This window comes from Nesoenas mayeri (genome assembly GCF_963082525.1).
Source record: "Nesoenas mayeri genome assembly, chromosome: 14".
In the NCBI taxonomy this organism is placed as follows: Eukaryota; Metazoa; Chordata; class Aves; order Columbiformes; family Columbidae; genus Nesoenas; species Nesoenas mayeri.
The window spans coordinates 2,264,215-2,280,010 of record NC_137556.1 but is presented as its reverse complement, the minus strand read 5'-3'; positions in this window follow the sequence as shown (position 1 = coordinate 2,280,010).

Sequence of the window (15,796 nt, the reverse complement as noted above, 5' to 3'; positions counted from 1 at the left end):
AAGCTGTATCTCTGTGTCTAAATTGTGCTCCAATTTTGGTGGAATTCCATCAGTTTTACAGAAAGAAACTTGCTTTGTGCTGTGAGAACTGTGGCAGAGATGGAGCTATGACCTGGCGTTTTAGAAAGGGTTCGTTAAAAGATACACCGGGAAGCTGGAAGAGCGACAGCTTCCAAGAGGCTCACGTAAAAAGCTGGATGGGGTCATTTCCACCAGTCACAGCTTTCCCTGTGATTCCCTGAAGTTCTTCCAAGACAAACAAAACCCTGTTTGCCGAGGCTTTCCCAACCCTCCCTCTGACACCAGAACTCTCTTTAGTGGAGACAAATTCCCCAAAGCTGCTTGCAGCAACTGCTGCCTAATGACTATCATGCTGCCGGTTCCTTACAGATTAGTTCAAGATGCTGAGCGAGCCAGCCTGTCTAATCCAATTGGCTTCACTTGGGATGCCTGCGAGAGATGGAGCTGAACAAAATAAATGTAAACCAACTGATGCACGCTGCTGAGGAATACTGCTTGTCATGTAAAGGTCAACTGCTGTCAGACCACTGCCAAATTACAGCATTTTCTTTCTTCCCCAGTCTGGGAAACAAAGCGAAACAACTGGGCAGACCTGCAGCTGGAAGAGACAGAGATTCGGTGCAGGGCTGGAGTGGGCTGTACGGTCCCCACCATCAGCGGGTGCTCAGCCCAGCAGCATCTCGGCCACCGGAGAAAACCTGTGTTAAGGGCACACGCAGAGCGTTGGGAAACAGGACTGGGAAGATTTGCTCTGCTACTGATTTCCTGTGTGTCCCTGGGCAACTCACTTAACCTTCCTGCATTTCAGCTTGACCTGCATTAAAAAAACAGTGTTGATACTGTTTTTCTGCTTCTACAAAGAGCAATGAGGCCAAGACCCTTAAGAGATTGCCTGTATGCTTTGGCCCTTGAGGCCTTTTAAGTCTTTATATCTTTAAGCCTTTTAAGATAGACATCAATTCAAATTAATGTCAAACAATTTTCACAGGGCCAAGCAAAGAGATGGATCTTTGTGTCGGAGAGGTCACCGCAAAACTATGTGTTGTTCTGAATTGTGCCAGAAATTCTCTGTAGTTTTATTTCCACAGCAAGGGGCTCTGTTTACATCAGCATGTACAAACTTTAAAGGATCTTCAGGCTTTCTGCACCAGGCTGGGAAGCTTGCAGCAAAATCCTGGGATGAGGCTGATATTGTCCAGTGTGCTGGCCAAGTGTACTGTACAAACTCTGCAGTTTTCTGCACGTTCAAACCGTAACCAAACTAGTTTAGAATGTACAACATCTAGGAGACATGGAAACAGGCACTGTACTAGGGATGATCTCCTACAACATCGGTGGAACATCGTTCTGCACAAGAAGGAGTTCATGATATATTCCCAGATGTCACCACCCAATAACAGAGGAGAAAACCTGCGGAAGCTCCTTGTTGGTCTCAGTGGTTTTGCACATAATAACCCTGTGGCAGCTACTGTCATAACCACTGATCCCTGTTCTTACTTTTCCTCAGCCTGGAAAGGGAATATATAACATCCTTGACACTGAACTGGCACTTTAATTTATTTTCTTATAATCTGAATAGTTACAAAGTCTTATCTTGCTCGTCTTCTAATTTGCCTTCAGTTGAAAGAAAAAACCCCAAGCAAACAGAAAGCACCTCTCAGCAGAAAGAATATTCTCTGGAGGTACTTGAAGAAGGATGTCAAGGAGGCATTAATGTAGCTGAACAAACATTTACCTCCACAGACAGTATGAAAACTTATTTCCTGTGCTCTGCATATCTGAAACAGGACAAAACAATCTTGTTTCTGTGCTTTGTTCACAAATCTGTTTCCATCTTTAATATGGGCTTTGGACAGAGGAGGTCAGCACTAGTAATCTTCATCTACTTGTCACTCAGATACAGTCTTATCATAACTAGGCATCAGTAATGCCTTCTTAATCTTGCCTTTACATGGAAAACAAACCTATTCTTGGTGTATAGAATAGACCTTATCTTAGTGCTCCAGTTTCAACCTTTCTCTGGTTTGTGTCTAAAGTAGGAAGTGCCCAGTTTTTATGGATTTACCTTTCAGATTATAAAATATTACTCCTGGCACTTAGAAACCCATTCAGTTTTGCTTTTGTTGCTGCAAACAAGAAGTGATATCATCCCCACCGTTCATGAGTTTTTTCTTTGATGTTAAGTGCTTTGTCTTGTTCAGAAGCTGTAGGGATGGATCTGAAAGGTCCTTTCCATGCGTATTGTAATGCACAGCTGTCCTCATGACCTATAAGCACAGAGCCCAGTTAGCATTTCCATGTGTTATTCCAGGTTACAACTTTGAAATGTTCTAAGATTTAAAATGTAAGGACCAATTTCCTCAGTGTACTGCACAGCCACAAGCTCATTTCAGTGCTTGCAAATACCAAGTCTCACTGGATGCAGAATATAGATTTTGGGGGGTTTTTTTCTTATTAAAACAGTTTTGGGCTGCAGACCTTAATACCCTATATGGTCAGATATGAAGACATTTCACTACTAGGAGCACTGCCAGCTAACGTCCTAATCATTCCTCTGTTGCAGTGGATTCCATTCCTTGGAGCACAGTATGGAAGTCCAAAAAGATGAGCTGAATTTCAGTCCCTCTACCCTGAGGATGTCAGGAGTTCCAAATCCAGCTCTGAATTATACTGAGTGTAGAGCCAAGTCGAACTTCACTGTGATGTAGGATTTTATGAATATCCCTAGGAGACTAACGAGAAAGTCATCTTTTCATACTGTATGACAAGAAGCTGTAATAGAATCCTGCACAGATAACCTTTACCGAGACAGAGGGAATACAAGGTTCATCCGTATGAAATACCAAGAACATGAGCTGTGCAACAGGCAAACAGAAGCTTGAACGACTTACAATTTTAGGTGTCGACTGGGGGACTAACAAATTAATCCAATTATTAAACAACCCTGGCTTGTCAACGTTGCAGAAATTCCCTCTAATTGCGCACTGCTTCTTTCCTCTTTCCACCTCACCTCTGCCTGCATCTGCTTCGGCTTCAAGCACTGGAGAAGAATGAGATCAAAGCTGAGATAAGGCAAACAAGCATATATTTTAAAACAAGTAATCAAGCATAACTATATTTCCACACTGTGGCATCCGAATTATGCACACGCGTGTGTACACCCCTCCAGCATGTCCAGAGCCTGCCTGGTAAACACCGGTGTGTGATTTGTGAGCTCCCAAAGTTTTGGGATGCCTCCATGCTGTGCTGTATGTGTCCTCCATGGTGACATGTGTCTTCAGTACACTGGGTTCCAGTTCTGGCTTGTGTGTGTTGAGAGACAGAGGCAAATGATGGAGCCTCTGAAAGTGTGCAGGAAAATAAGTCAACCTTCAATCTGAGAGGAAGAAACGCTTCTCCCAGAAATAAAGAAAGAGATGCTCCTACCTCAGAATTAGGTGGAAACATTTCTTCGGCAGCTGTTCAGGTTCTTTACTCTTTCTTTTTCTACTCCACTAGCGTGTTTTAAAGTTAATTACCACATTCAATAGCCTGTTCACATCACGTCAGCGAGACTCTAGAAGGAAGTCTGTAGGTCTGTGGTCCATGCTAAGGCAAATTTTACAAGAGCTTGCTTTCCCACCTGAACCACTGCAGAGATAATAAAACATCTTTCCTCCCTGTGCTGTTACTAGAGACTGTTCATTACGATTAGACTTCACAGCAGCAGTTCTGAGTCATCTCCACACACAGAGGCTTTCCTGGTTGAACAGAGGAGGTTCATTAGCATCCCCAGCAGCTACTCCAGCCCAGCCACCCGGGCTGTGGTGCTTAACACCCTCAATCATTTGATTTGCCTCTTCAGATCAAATTAAAGGAACTTTACGTTAATAAAAGTAGTGCTCACCCTTGGGTGGATTCCTCGTTTTCCTAAATCTTGTCTCTTTACATTCCAGACCCTGGCTACTCTGAAAACCATTACTTCCAATAAAGGCCCTTGAGGGCAACTGATGGCTCTATTTAGTTCTCCTCTGCCATCCTGAACTGTAAAAAGGGTTTTAATCAATAGTTCCCAACTATGCTAAATGTAGTGTAAAAAGAGGTGCAGGAAGCAGCAAAAAGACACTGAGATCTTGCATGTTAATTTGTGTGCAAGCAGATCTGTATTTGCTCACATTTAGGCACCGAGTGGTGAAGAAGTGCAAGAGTGAACTATCTTTGCCCTTTGTTTCTGTTCTTTCCCTGCCGTACCAGACTTTAGTCCCATCTCATGATGGCCTGTTTATGAAGGACACTGACCTGCTCAATTCAACCCTTGAAAGACCTACAGTGCTGTTTTGCCAAACCAAAACTAAAAGCAATCTTTGAAAAAAAACAGTTAAAGAAAATCCACACACACTAATCCTTCTGTCTTGGCAGAACTTCAAAACGTGCCTCAATGCATGAGTAAGCACTCAGACATCTCCATGCATCCCATTTTTCTCTGAGACCTGGGTCTGTGTTTGCCATGGTCTGGAGCCTGGGGGTGGTCCCGGGGTGTCACTAGCTTGCATCGTTGTCATCTCCTCTCTTTGGGCAAGGAGCTGACAAGCGCTGGACACAGTGGCACTAAAAGGGTTTCAGCTCCCCCCCTGGCTTTACAAACTACCATGTCAAGTGAAAGTGAGCTTGAGAGAGGTGTCCAAAAAGATTTCCTTGGGTGCTATCAGACCTTCTGCTGTGCAGATATAAAGGGTGCTGCCAGCTCCCCATCGCTTGCTCTTAGTGTCTCCTCACTGTGTGTCAGTCAAGTCTTGCTGAAAACTAGAGGCCATCCTGCTGTGTGAAAGCAGGTTTTGAGAGACGCAAATCAGGCTCATTACCCTCCACTGTCAGCCAGCAGCGATGCTCTGAGCTACTGATGATTCAGCTCTGCAGTTGCTGTTAGATCCTTCTCTTGTTTTCCCAGGACAGCCCTCCTGACGGAGCAGAACAAACAATCGCCCGCCCTTTGTTGAACAACGGCACAAATGGGAGCTGTCAGCAACATCTCAGACCATCATTGAGGAACCCTGACCACCAACAGGCCTTTAAGAAACTCATGATTTATAATTTGCAATGGGAGCTATGCACTGATTTCCCCCCACCCTGGAGTGAAGGATCCAAAGCCGACAATGCTGTGTCCTTATCAGCAACAACATTTGTTGCAGAGTGGTCCAAAAGTGACTGATGCAAGGTTCTGTTCTCTGAAGTGCTTTGTCCTATTCCCAGATGAAGTACGCTTGCATCCAGTCAAATCCTTTGAGCTTTATCAGTGGGTGTATATATCGATGTGAGAAAGAAAGAAAACAGCGATGGACACAGTGGTAAAAAAAACCCTTAAGGCTCCTTCATTCCTTATTCCAAACCAATATATTATGTGGCAGATGGCTAGCTGCATTTGAGCTGTGGTATTAACTGTATTGACCATATAAAGCATGCACTTCTCTACCCACCATCCTAGAAGTAGTAGTGGATACCTACTATCAGTTTTCCAGTAACAGCAGAGATAACAGGCTCCAGAGATGCACAGACCCTTTGTAGACAAAGAACAGATTATTTGGCTCTACTGACAACCCAGATAAGAAATTCAGTAGTGCTGCCACCAGTAGGATGGAGAGAACTGGAAAGGACCCATTAAATTTTTTTCCAGTCTTCAGGATGTGGGTTTCTAAGCAAGATCACAGGTCCCAACACACTGTTGGTCATGGCAGATGGCTACTGGGCATTACAGCTGTGCAGAGCAACATGGAGTTGGGATTATTGAGCCTCAGCCTCAATTACCCGCAACGGCACCATCACTGCTGAAGTCAGAGGTGGTTTTATTTGAAGTGATTGCGTGGGGCCCATTGCAGGACGAGGCGGTTTCTCCTCAGCCCTGCTCAGCTTATTACTGGCAGGCAGATGCTGCCTGAGAAGCAGCTCTAGATGAGATGGTGCAGTCTAGTAAAGGACACAGCAAAGGAGTTTCAGAGTCTGTGCCCAGCTGCACTTTTGCCTCCTCGCTATGAGGCACCTGTTTCTTGACATGGGCTCCACTTTGAAAGATTTTGGCTACAGAGAAGCAGTAACTAGGCATGAAAAAGTCAAGAGCTGGGTCTCATGGGGCCGGGCCAGATGTTTTTGCTCCTTCCCTCATAGCGAAGCTCCTGTGAACTGGGGTCTCCCACCTCTCCCACAAAAGCTGCCGACTTCACTCATAATGATAATAAGAACACAGACTGTGGCGGTTGTTTAGTTAATGAGCTTCAAATTCTTGGGGGAAAATAAAGGTTCAGAGACTTGGCTGGAGAAGTGAGTGATGGAGCCAGGACCCACGACCTCCTGGTCCCACACTTGATCTGAAGGAGAAGATTGTTACTCTTGGCACAAGAGACCAGCAAAAAGCCGCCACCTCGTGTGTTCTGGACTTCTTTACCTGCTTCAGTAAACCATCCACATCCACCCTGGCTGGGAAATACAACTGCTGAAGTCAAGTTGCTAGCAGGTGAAGGACAGGGTTGTTATTTATTTTAGTTTAGCCTATTTAAAAGCTTATAATTACTTTTCACATGGCTATTTCATTATTGTTTATTTTGGACTTCAAGCAGGATTTTCCCTTTTAAAACTGCACCCACTCAAACTCGGCAGCTGCCTTAACTCATGCAATAGGAATGAGCTGAGATTTACAAGGAAAGGGAATGCATACCTTCCTATGAAATGTTTCCATCTTATCAGGATCTATCAACAACAGTCACCCTAAAACTCTAAATCTGGGAAGGGATTATGCTTTTTTCCAGATGAAAAGTAATTGTGTCTGGGATATGCTGCACTAGACTATAATAGCTGGTGCAGCGTACATCAAATAGGACAAACCACCAGGTCTCCTCCTTGTCTCTGCTTTGCCTGTAAAATCATCTATGGGCTTTTAACTTCAGACAGTCTCTTTGGAAGCTATTTAAGTTGTTATGGAAACTGTATAAGGGAGTGAGTTGGCTCAAAAGGAAGCCTTCACCTCAATTGTTTCTCAGGTTTTTTGTGGGGAAAAGCCCCATGCTACATTCGGTGGTGGCAACAGCTCCTGAGCCACCTTGGTCTGCAGCTCAGTGTCAAGGCCAAGCACAGGAGCTGTGCCCATGGTCCTAGTGGGGACATTGAGCTCAGGTTGCTGTGAATCTCCTCAGCCTGTTTCTTTCAGCTGTGCTACAGTAGCTTATGATCTGTTGCAGGTATCTGGTGAGAAACAAGGGTTTTGTGAACAGATGTTGGTCAATAGTTCCTGTTTCTAGACCAATGTACCTCCACCCCTATGAGCATAGCCCGGTGCTGTTGGCTCTGGGATGCAAAGGCTGCTCCTGTACCAAGCTCCAGTCTTGAGAAGCAAAAGCAGCTGCTGTGCTGGCAAAGGGACAGTCACCTTCTGTCTGTGCCCCGAGTGAGACCATGGACCAGCAGGGAGCTGGGAAGTCCACAGAGTGCTGCCCCATGGCCCCTGTGGCTAATCCTGCACCGAGGGAGCCGCTGGTGCTGCCAGGGGTGCACACAGGTCTGTCCCTGCGAGCCTTTCACCTATGGTGCACAGCAGCCAGCGGGTTGCCTCTGGTTACATTACAAATGAAACAGTGATGACTAATGAATCCATCAATGAGAGGGACAACAGGGAGAGTGGGGAGCTGTGGTGACTCACAGAGGGGCTAGAAACTGGAATAAAAGCTCCCGCTGGGAAATACATGGGCTCCTCCTGTGCAAAGGAGGTGGGACAAGGACAGCACTGCACACTGGCTCTCTGCTAGTGTTGGGGGACACTGGAGGAAAGTGCACAGACCCCTCTAGCTTCCAGATAGAGGATTAAATCAATTCATTTGACTTCGTCTGCATTTACACCATCCCCCCTCAAAATGTACAAGTCCCTGAGCTTCATGCATGCTGCTCCTGTTTGGCTGCACAGAAGAGGTTCCAGGCACAGGCAATGACATTTTGACAAGAGCCTTCAAACCCTGACTCAGAGGGACGTGGCAGCAGTGGGGAGAAGAGCTCAGCATGATTTTCAGGGTAACAAACGTCTCAACAGAGGAGCCAGGTGGGCTGCTAGAAACCCCATATTTGGAACCATAGTGGCCTGGAGGGAGGGTGTCTGTTTCTAGAACTAGAAATGTAAGTGAAAAAACTCCTCCCGGGGACATCTAGTGGCATGGAGGTCCCCATGGGCTCAAAGAGCTGGACATAGGTGACTGTGTGACAGGAGTGGGGCCTCAGATGTTGGGTTCCTGCAGAGCTCCCCTGCTTTCTGTGCCGGCTGCCAGGGCTGGACCATTGCTGCAGCAGCATCGCCAGGGGTGCAATCAAAAAAGTCATCGGGCATCATGCACAAGCTTTTTTTTTTTTGGTGCAAAAACCTGAGCCTTCGATACTTTCCTGGTGAACTGAGGGGGAGCATGTCTGTCCTCTGGGGAACGGGGAGCAATTCTGAAGGATACAGGGTTCTCAGAATGTTAAGCCTGTGCCTCCATCGAAGAGGTTAATAGGCTGAGTGGGAGAGAAAACCCGGGCTTGCAGGTTTTCTATCGATTTAGCTGGTCGAACTTGCAATTATTATTATTCTTTTAATCCAAAGTATTGTGCCGTGAGCTGGCGGAAGAGGAGACTTTGAGTTTGCCAAGGCTAATTTTAGTAAGAGACAGCCTTACACCATTTCCCTCAAGGCTAGCTACATTAACAAGAAATCAACCACAGATTAAAATCACCCAATTACCATACTATAGCAAATAAAAACACTAGCCAGAGATGTAATCTCACGTGCTATTAAAATGCACTAACACACAAAAACACCATTCACAGATACCATCTCCTAGATGAATGTCACACACAATAGCCCATCTAAAAGCGATTACTTACATTGTTTAAGGAGTTACTCTGACATTCCAGAGTGGGCTGGGGTGGGTAAAGAGTCCGGACAGTCAAGAGACTTGATGCCTTGTGCTTTCACGTGTTGCTCTCAATCTAGCCCGATTTCATTAATGAGCAGAAAATGCGGGCTCTTGGTGTATAGTAGGTGAAATATGTGATACGAGCTGCAAGTGTGCTGCAAATTTCTCCCAGAGCCAGAGAATGGGTTAAACAGGGTTCAGATCGCAAACGATGTGCGAGCTGAGACTGAATTCTGCCCACCTTCTCCTGTCCACACCACCTGCACATCGCAGAGCTCACCACACTTCTTGCTACAAGACAAGCTCCCTATTAGGCAAATTTGGTGATTGTAACTAGCAAAATAACTATTTTTCTATGTTCCGGAGATGTTTGTGTCCAGGGCTCTCAGTGTGATCATTTTCCTCAAACGCACTAACTATTAAAGGATCTTCCTGTTCCCCAAATTTTGCGTAACACAACTTCTACCTTTCTCGTAGGGTGTCGATTCACTTTCATGCTAATGGTAAAACTTCCATGACAATTCCCACCGCAAATTTCCAGTCTTCATGTAAAGCAGGAAGACTGATGGCTACAGTTAGACTGAGACATTACAAAGAAATGAGACAAGCCTGGGCTTACCCTCAGCCACTTCAGAATTGTAATTTCCTTTTTCCACCAAGGTATTTAGGGGAAGGGTGGGACTATATATTTTGTAATCACAGAGAAAAACAATATTTTTAGCACTACCTTGTGAAGTCTGCTCCAAAAGACCTGATAGACGTTAGTGGATGTTCTCTTCAGATGCCTGGAGGATAAGGATTAATTAATTTGCCTCACTGAGGGAAAATAGCAAATTAAGGGCACAATGATTGAAAAGGTCGATGTGATCTAGGAACTAAATGCCAAAGACTATAGTCTTTTCTCCTTGTGTGTAGTGACACTCCAGGTCTGGAGCCAGCCATTCAAATGCAAAGTACTTGCCCGAGGGCTCAGAAGACCTCATAGCTCTGCAGGGACAGCTTTTGAGCGATGGCCACAGGATGGCCCGGCACCTGCTGGCACTGTGGGCATGGTAGACTTGACCTACCATCCTCTATATAGCTAAGGTGCCATAATATCCATCACGGGCTGTTCAAATCTGTCCAGGACCTTGGCACTGCTGAAGCCGTTCCTCCTGCACCACTCCTGCTGCTGTCGGTCCTCCTGGCCATGCACACAGTGCGGAGCTACCGTTAGAGCTCAGCCCCATCACCACCTGGCCATCTTCTCCTTTTGCACATCTCAGCTCCCCAGATGGCTCTGTCCTGCCAGGGACAGGGCACCCAGGCTCCGGCTGTTGGCTTGGCCCTAGCAGATGTTGCTGTACCTGCTTTCAGACCGTGCCAAGGGCCTTTCCCCCAGCAGAAAAGGGAATTAACTAAATTAAAATCCATTGTCTTAACACCAGCATGCACAAAATACCTGCCATGGCCATGCCACTGGAGCAGCGCCTTAGCAAGTCCTCCTCTGGTCCTTCGACCATCCCTCAGATCTGAGGGAAAGCTCAGTCTGACCAGCAGCCACACAAGCTATTTTGGGTTTGATATGCAGCAGATTTGATAAGAAAGCTCTCAGGAAAAAACAAATTTCCTCTTGGACTCAGTAGAACTGGGCACATATTCCGGCACACAGAGTTCCTTTTCCTATAAGCGCATGAAGTAGCCTTCTAAAATTAGGAATGAGAGGTGAAGCTCTGGCCCCACTGCAAGCAGGGTCCTCTGTCCCCAAGACCAGGATTCACCTCAGGGGTACAGCACGTTGATGGTGGAGAGTTGAAGGTGGCAGAGGACCCTGTATGTTCTGTGGTGCTCCCCTGGCGTGCCTCCTATTCAGATGCCCATTATTAATGTGAGTCAAAGGTTTACGCTGAGTCAGTGTAGGTGCTGCACAATCTGCCGCCTGCCTGATGATACTGAGGATTATCTGGGGAGCTCACAGCACCTTGCAAGAACAGGGGCGTGAAAGGGGGTAGAAGTGAGAAGCAAGGCGCCTCAGTATGGCCACGACTCGGTGCATTTGTGTTTGCATCAGACTCGTCTGCCTCATGTTATTAGTGTGCAATTCAGCATGGCTCCAGCCCAGGCTCCCATGAAATCATGGCTACCTTTATGTAGCATCATCTGCCTTCTGGCCCCAGGTGCCCATTGCACCTGACTGGTGTCTCCTCTGATCTGCTGGGTGGGGGAGATGGAGCAGAAGCCACCTCGGTGCTGTTGATGCCTGGAGGTGTTTGTGCTCCAAAAACCTCCGCTGTGTGGCAAAGTCCCCTGCTGCAGCCTCACACCGCGGCTTTGCACCATGCAGGGAAACCAGATCCTGCGGAGTGGATAAGAAAAGCCTGTGGCAGCAGGGGCTCGGAGGTCACTGCCAGGGACACATCAAGAGAGAGGTGCAGGTTAGACAGTGATCTCCACTGCTTGTGAAAGTGATGTTCAATTATGGGAAAAAAAAAGTTATAAGAAGAAAAAAAGTCTTGATAACAATCTTTTATCTCTAACTATTATTCTGATGCTCCCTCCTGTTTCCTCTGCTGCCCTCATGTTGTGTCATTTTGTAACCTGTATTCACCATCAGTATTGATTTACAGACAAGCAGCTCAGTATTTGGCCCAGAGACAATGAATCTCTGGTGTTCAGCTGTTCCAGCCAGTGTCGTGTTCCACATAAAGTGCCTCAGTTTTTTTCGCTGGAATCATCGCTCATATTCAGCAGTTTAGCAGTTTCCTTTTTCCTTGATCTAAGAAAGGACACTAACTGCTTCCCTACAAATGCCAGCACTTCAGCGGTTAATAACCATCATCTTCTGGATCTCTCCAGGATCTCCCTCTGGAGATGCACAGAGAGGAGCAGAGGGTCCTGCCTGCCGTGAGGGAAGAGGATTGATTTCTCCCCTCGCTTACTTCACACCTCCATGGCACACTCACATGGAAGGACAATATGGGGACAGGCACTTTTTAACAGTGGTGACACCTGTGGAAGCATCAGGGATGCTCCCGTGTCAGCTGGGTGCCCTTCGCACCATCCTGCAGCCCCCGGAGCAGAGCAGAACCCCTGCGCTGCCCTGTACCCTGCAGAGCAAAGGGTGGGCACAGTTCTTGTGGGGCTGGGGACGGCTGCCCCAGGGAAGAAGTGGCAGCATCTCCCTATAGCAGGAGTGTTTCTGTCCCTTCTGCTGTCTTCCCCGCTGCAGGTGGGTGCCAAAGGGAGCCCTGGGCTTCTCCTGACTGCTGGGGGCTCCTGGAGCAAGGAGACACCCCAAGGCTCTCACCAGGGTGTTCAGGGAGCTCCAAGAGAGAAATAAGCAAACAAAGATAAATATTTCGTCACTCAAACCCTGATTTCTCATTGCACTGTTTTTCCAACAGAGCATAACGGAGATTGCTGGGGAGCCATGAGTCATGGGTGGCTCCCCCTCATGGCTTGTGAAGCCACAGAGGAAGAGAAAGTAAGAGCCAGGAGGCTGCACTGCTGCTGCCACGGGGAACCTGCTGCAGGCTCCCTGAGCCCGGCCAAGCTGCTTTGAAGCAGGAGAATGAGGAAGCCAAAAGCCGCCAGAGAAAGGCAGAAGTGACCATGGCAAGTGTCCCCATCCCTCTTCCCAGTGACCTGCCCCAGCACGGCGCTCTGCTGCGGCGCTGCTGGCAAAGCAAACAAAGGCAGCAGGGAAAAGGGGGAAAGCAGGATGTAGCCCCACCGAGCAGGCACCGCAGGGCTGTCCGGAGGGTGCCCACCTGTTCACCTGCGGCAGGGACTGGTGCTGCTCGGCAGCCACGGGAGGAGGAATGATTCCCTGCTCTCTGCGCACGGCTTCTGCTGCTCCACAGCCACATACCAGACAAATACTGTTGCTTATCGGTTCTCTGCAAGCAGAGGATTTTACAAATTCCTCTCTCGCCAAACACTGTGTTGAAGACTGTCACATCTGAGGGCTTGCCAAGGACCTGGTCTGGCCAGCTGCTTGATATCAGAGTGTTTCATGCTTTCCAGCCTGTGATAAGCATCTTGGCAGGCAGGGTTAAGGCCAGCATCCCAGCTAGTCCTGAGGAAGGTCTTGCATGCCCCAAAGCCTGGCTGTTCCTTCCAATTATGTCAGTTGGGCTAATAAAAGTGATTACCTCTTTCTACCAATCCTGCCTTTCTCATTGATCCCACAGGCCGTTCTTCAAATGTCACCCAGCAAGGAAGGGGCACACATCCAATTATAAAAAGAGAAAAGATTAGCGTGATGACAAAGCAGCGGGGTCAGTGATGCAGATATGCTGCATGAAACAAAGGAGACGTGCCTGTGTTTGATATCCTCTAAATGCAAGGTAGCCAGAAGGAGGAATTTTGGGGTGTGCTGGGGCTCTCTCAAGTGCTTTAGGAAGTGTAAAAGGCGCAAACTTAACTGTCTTTCTAACCTCCCCGCTGAGGTTTGGGTTTATATTTGTTTAAATAGGAAGCCTTGAACATGCTGGAAAGCTAATCACTACTCAAAAGCGCAGATGAAGGCATGCAAACCTCAAAAGCAACTCAGACTTTGGGTGATGCAGTTTATCTTTATGCGTGGCAATTTCCTACCTATATTTTGGACCTGTAGTCACCAGTCCCACGTGGTGTGGGTCACAGCTGCATAGCCAAGGGCAGAAATCAGCTCAAGCCATGGGCTCACCCCAGCACACCCCACACAGGTGAATGGAGGTTACCAACACAAGCAAGAGCTGCAGAATCAAGGGAGAAAAATCAGCATTTCTCTGCTTCCCCCACCACACTCTGTTAACCAAAGCAGAGGTTTAGGCTTCTATGAATATAGTACAACAAAGACAAAATATTTAGGTGTAAGTCAAGCTGATTTCTGTACTCTGGGCCACAGAGACTTCCACAGTCATGAAGCAGGCTCAGGAGAGGGATGCAGGACTGTTACCAGGGATGTGCAGGACATACGGGGGCCTTTGATAAAGCACTTGTTATGAGGCAGAGAATTTAGCTGTGACTCTCCCAGAAAAATAGCATTTCCCACCAAGTCCCCAAATCTGCTTCTCCTCCTTTCAAGACTCAGTGTGCCATGCAAGTGATGAGCATTTGTATATCTGTTAGGATAGGGGACCTAATGCTTTTTGGACACTTTGATTTGGTGTCAGAGTATTCCCAAATGTTAGCCTAACCCCTAGGAAAACGTACAACAAACGTGCTAGGTTATCCCCAGAAACTTACCCTGTGCACTTAACCTTTTGGATCAGCTCTTAAAAAAGAAGGGAAAATAGGGAGCTGAGGACAACGCTTAGTTCCCAGACCTTCTGCTTTTCCTTCCCCCTTCTGCTCTGTTCTCCCGCTGCTGCATCTCATCTGTATCTCTGTTTTTCCAGCAGTTTCTTGTTACGCTTCCCATGCGAGGTGAGCACCCCCAGGCCCCATGCAGAGAGGGTGAGCGGGAGCCTGTGTGCACGGGAGCTGGGGAACAGATATTGCACCCAGTATGTGGTAACTGAGCCTGCGGCTTCAAACGACCCAGACCCTCAGCTGATGTGAACTCCGTGAAGGCCAGTGGAGTGTTACAGACTCACACTGGCTGCTCACAGTTGTACCTCTTGGTACGTGTGGGAAACGTACAGTCTCATTTATCTCACCTGGCAATTAGCTTAAGTCATTAGCACTGCATATGTGGCTCTTCCAAAATGCTTTCTGAAGGCTGCAAGTGTGTGCAGTGGGAAGGGGAGCCCTGCAGTGTTTCTGTTCACGTCTCTGTATTTTTAAAAGCCCTGAGGTGTGCAGATGAGATGTGGAGTGTGGAAACGGTGCGGGGAAGCCACTTGTTAAAGAAGATCCCCACCTAGACAGGAACCTCATACCACTGAAACTGCCTTTCATCTGATTTCCTGATTCCAGCACCTCATTTGCCCCTCTGTTTTAAACCACAAAGCTTCCTCGCTGTACACCCATCTCTTCTCTATAAATAGCTTGTTTAACAGCTAACGAAGGCAGGAGTCCCTCCGCTGCCTTTGCCGTGGAAGGGACACGGTGCAGCACACAACGAGACACTGAGCTGCAGCTACTTCTGGCACAACCAGTGGCATGGGGGTAAATCTGGGCAAAAGCAACTCTTCCTATTCTCCATTTCTGAGGCACAGGGCAACTTTAGAACCACAGCATTCAGGCTTCACTGTCACCTTTGTGAGCCCCCTGAGGCCTGCAGTAACGTGATCTGTTTCTGTGGAAGAGCAGCACGAGACTGGACGGTGTCAGTACAGAGCAGTGGGTAGAAACGAAACTCCAGCAGTGGTGTTATCTCCTGTTAGGCTAAAAGGAAGTTTGCAGGATTCCTTAGTCCTTATTTATCAAATTTATTTGATATTGAGCAGCTCTGGGATTTCTAGGGCTGGGCTGCAGCTCCGGCGCTTGGATGCACCCCCACCCTGGCTGCCTGGGTGCTCACAGGGGTGCTGGGCTGTGAGTGAAGCCACAACGGTGGCAGGCTGGGGGATGGCAGGGACAGAGACCCGGGTGACATCCTGGCACAAAGTACCACTGGTGAGGATGGGGGCTCTGGGGAAAGCTAAACCCCAGTGCCCAGCAGGGACAAAGTCTCTGTGAGCACCAGTGTCCTCAGGATTCTCCTGGTGCCATGTGTCCTGCAGACAGCCCGGCATGGGGGGCATACTGGGTGTATGGGTGGGGTGGGATGTGGGGACACCCCAGAACAGGGAGTTCATGTGTGGTGTGGAGACATGGGTCGGGCAGGGGGTGCAGGGACTCCCCTGAGGCGAGGAGTGGCACCCCTGTGGCATTGCGGGGTGGAAGGCATGGGGACACTGCAGGGCAGGCAGCACGTGGGGGTGCATGTAGGGTGGAAAGCACAGGGACACTGTGGGGTGGGG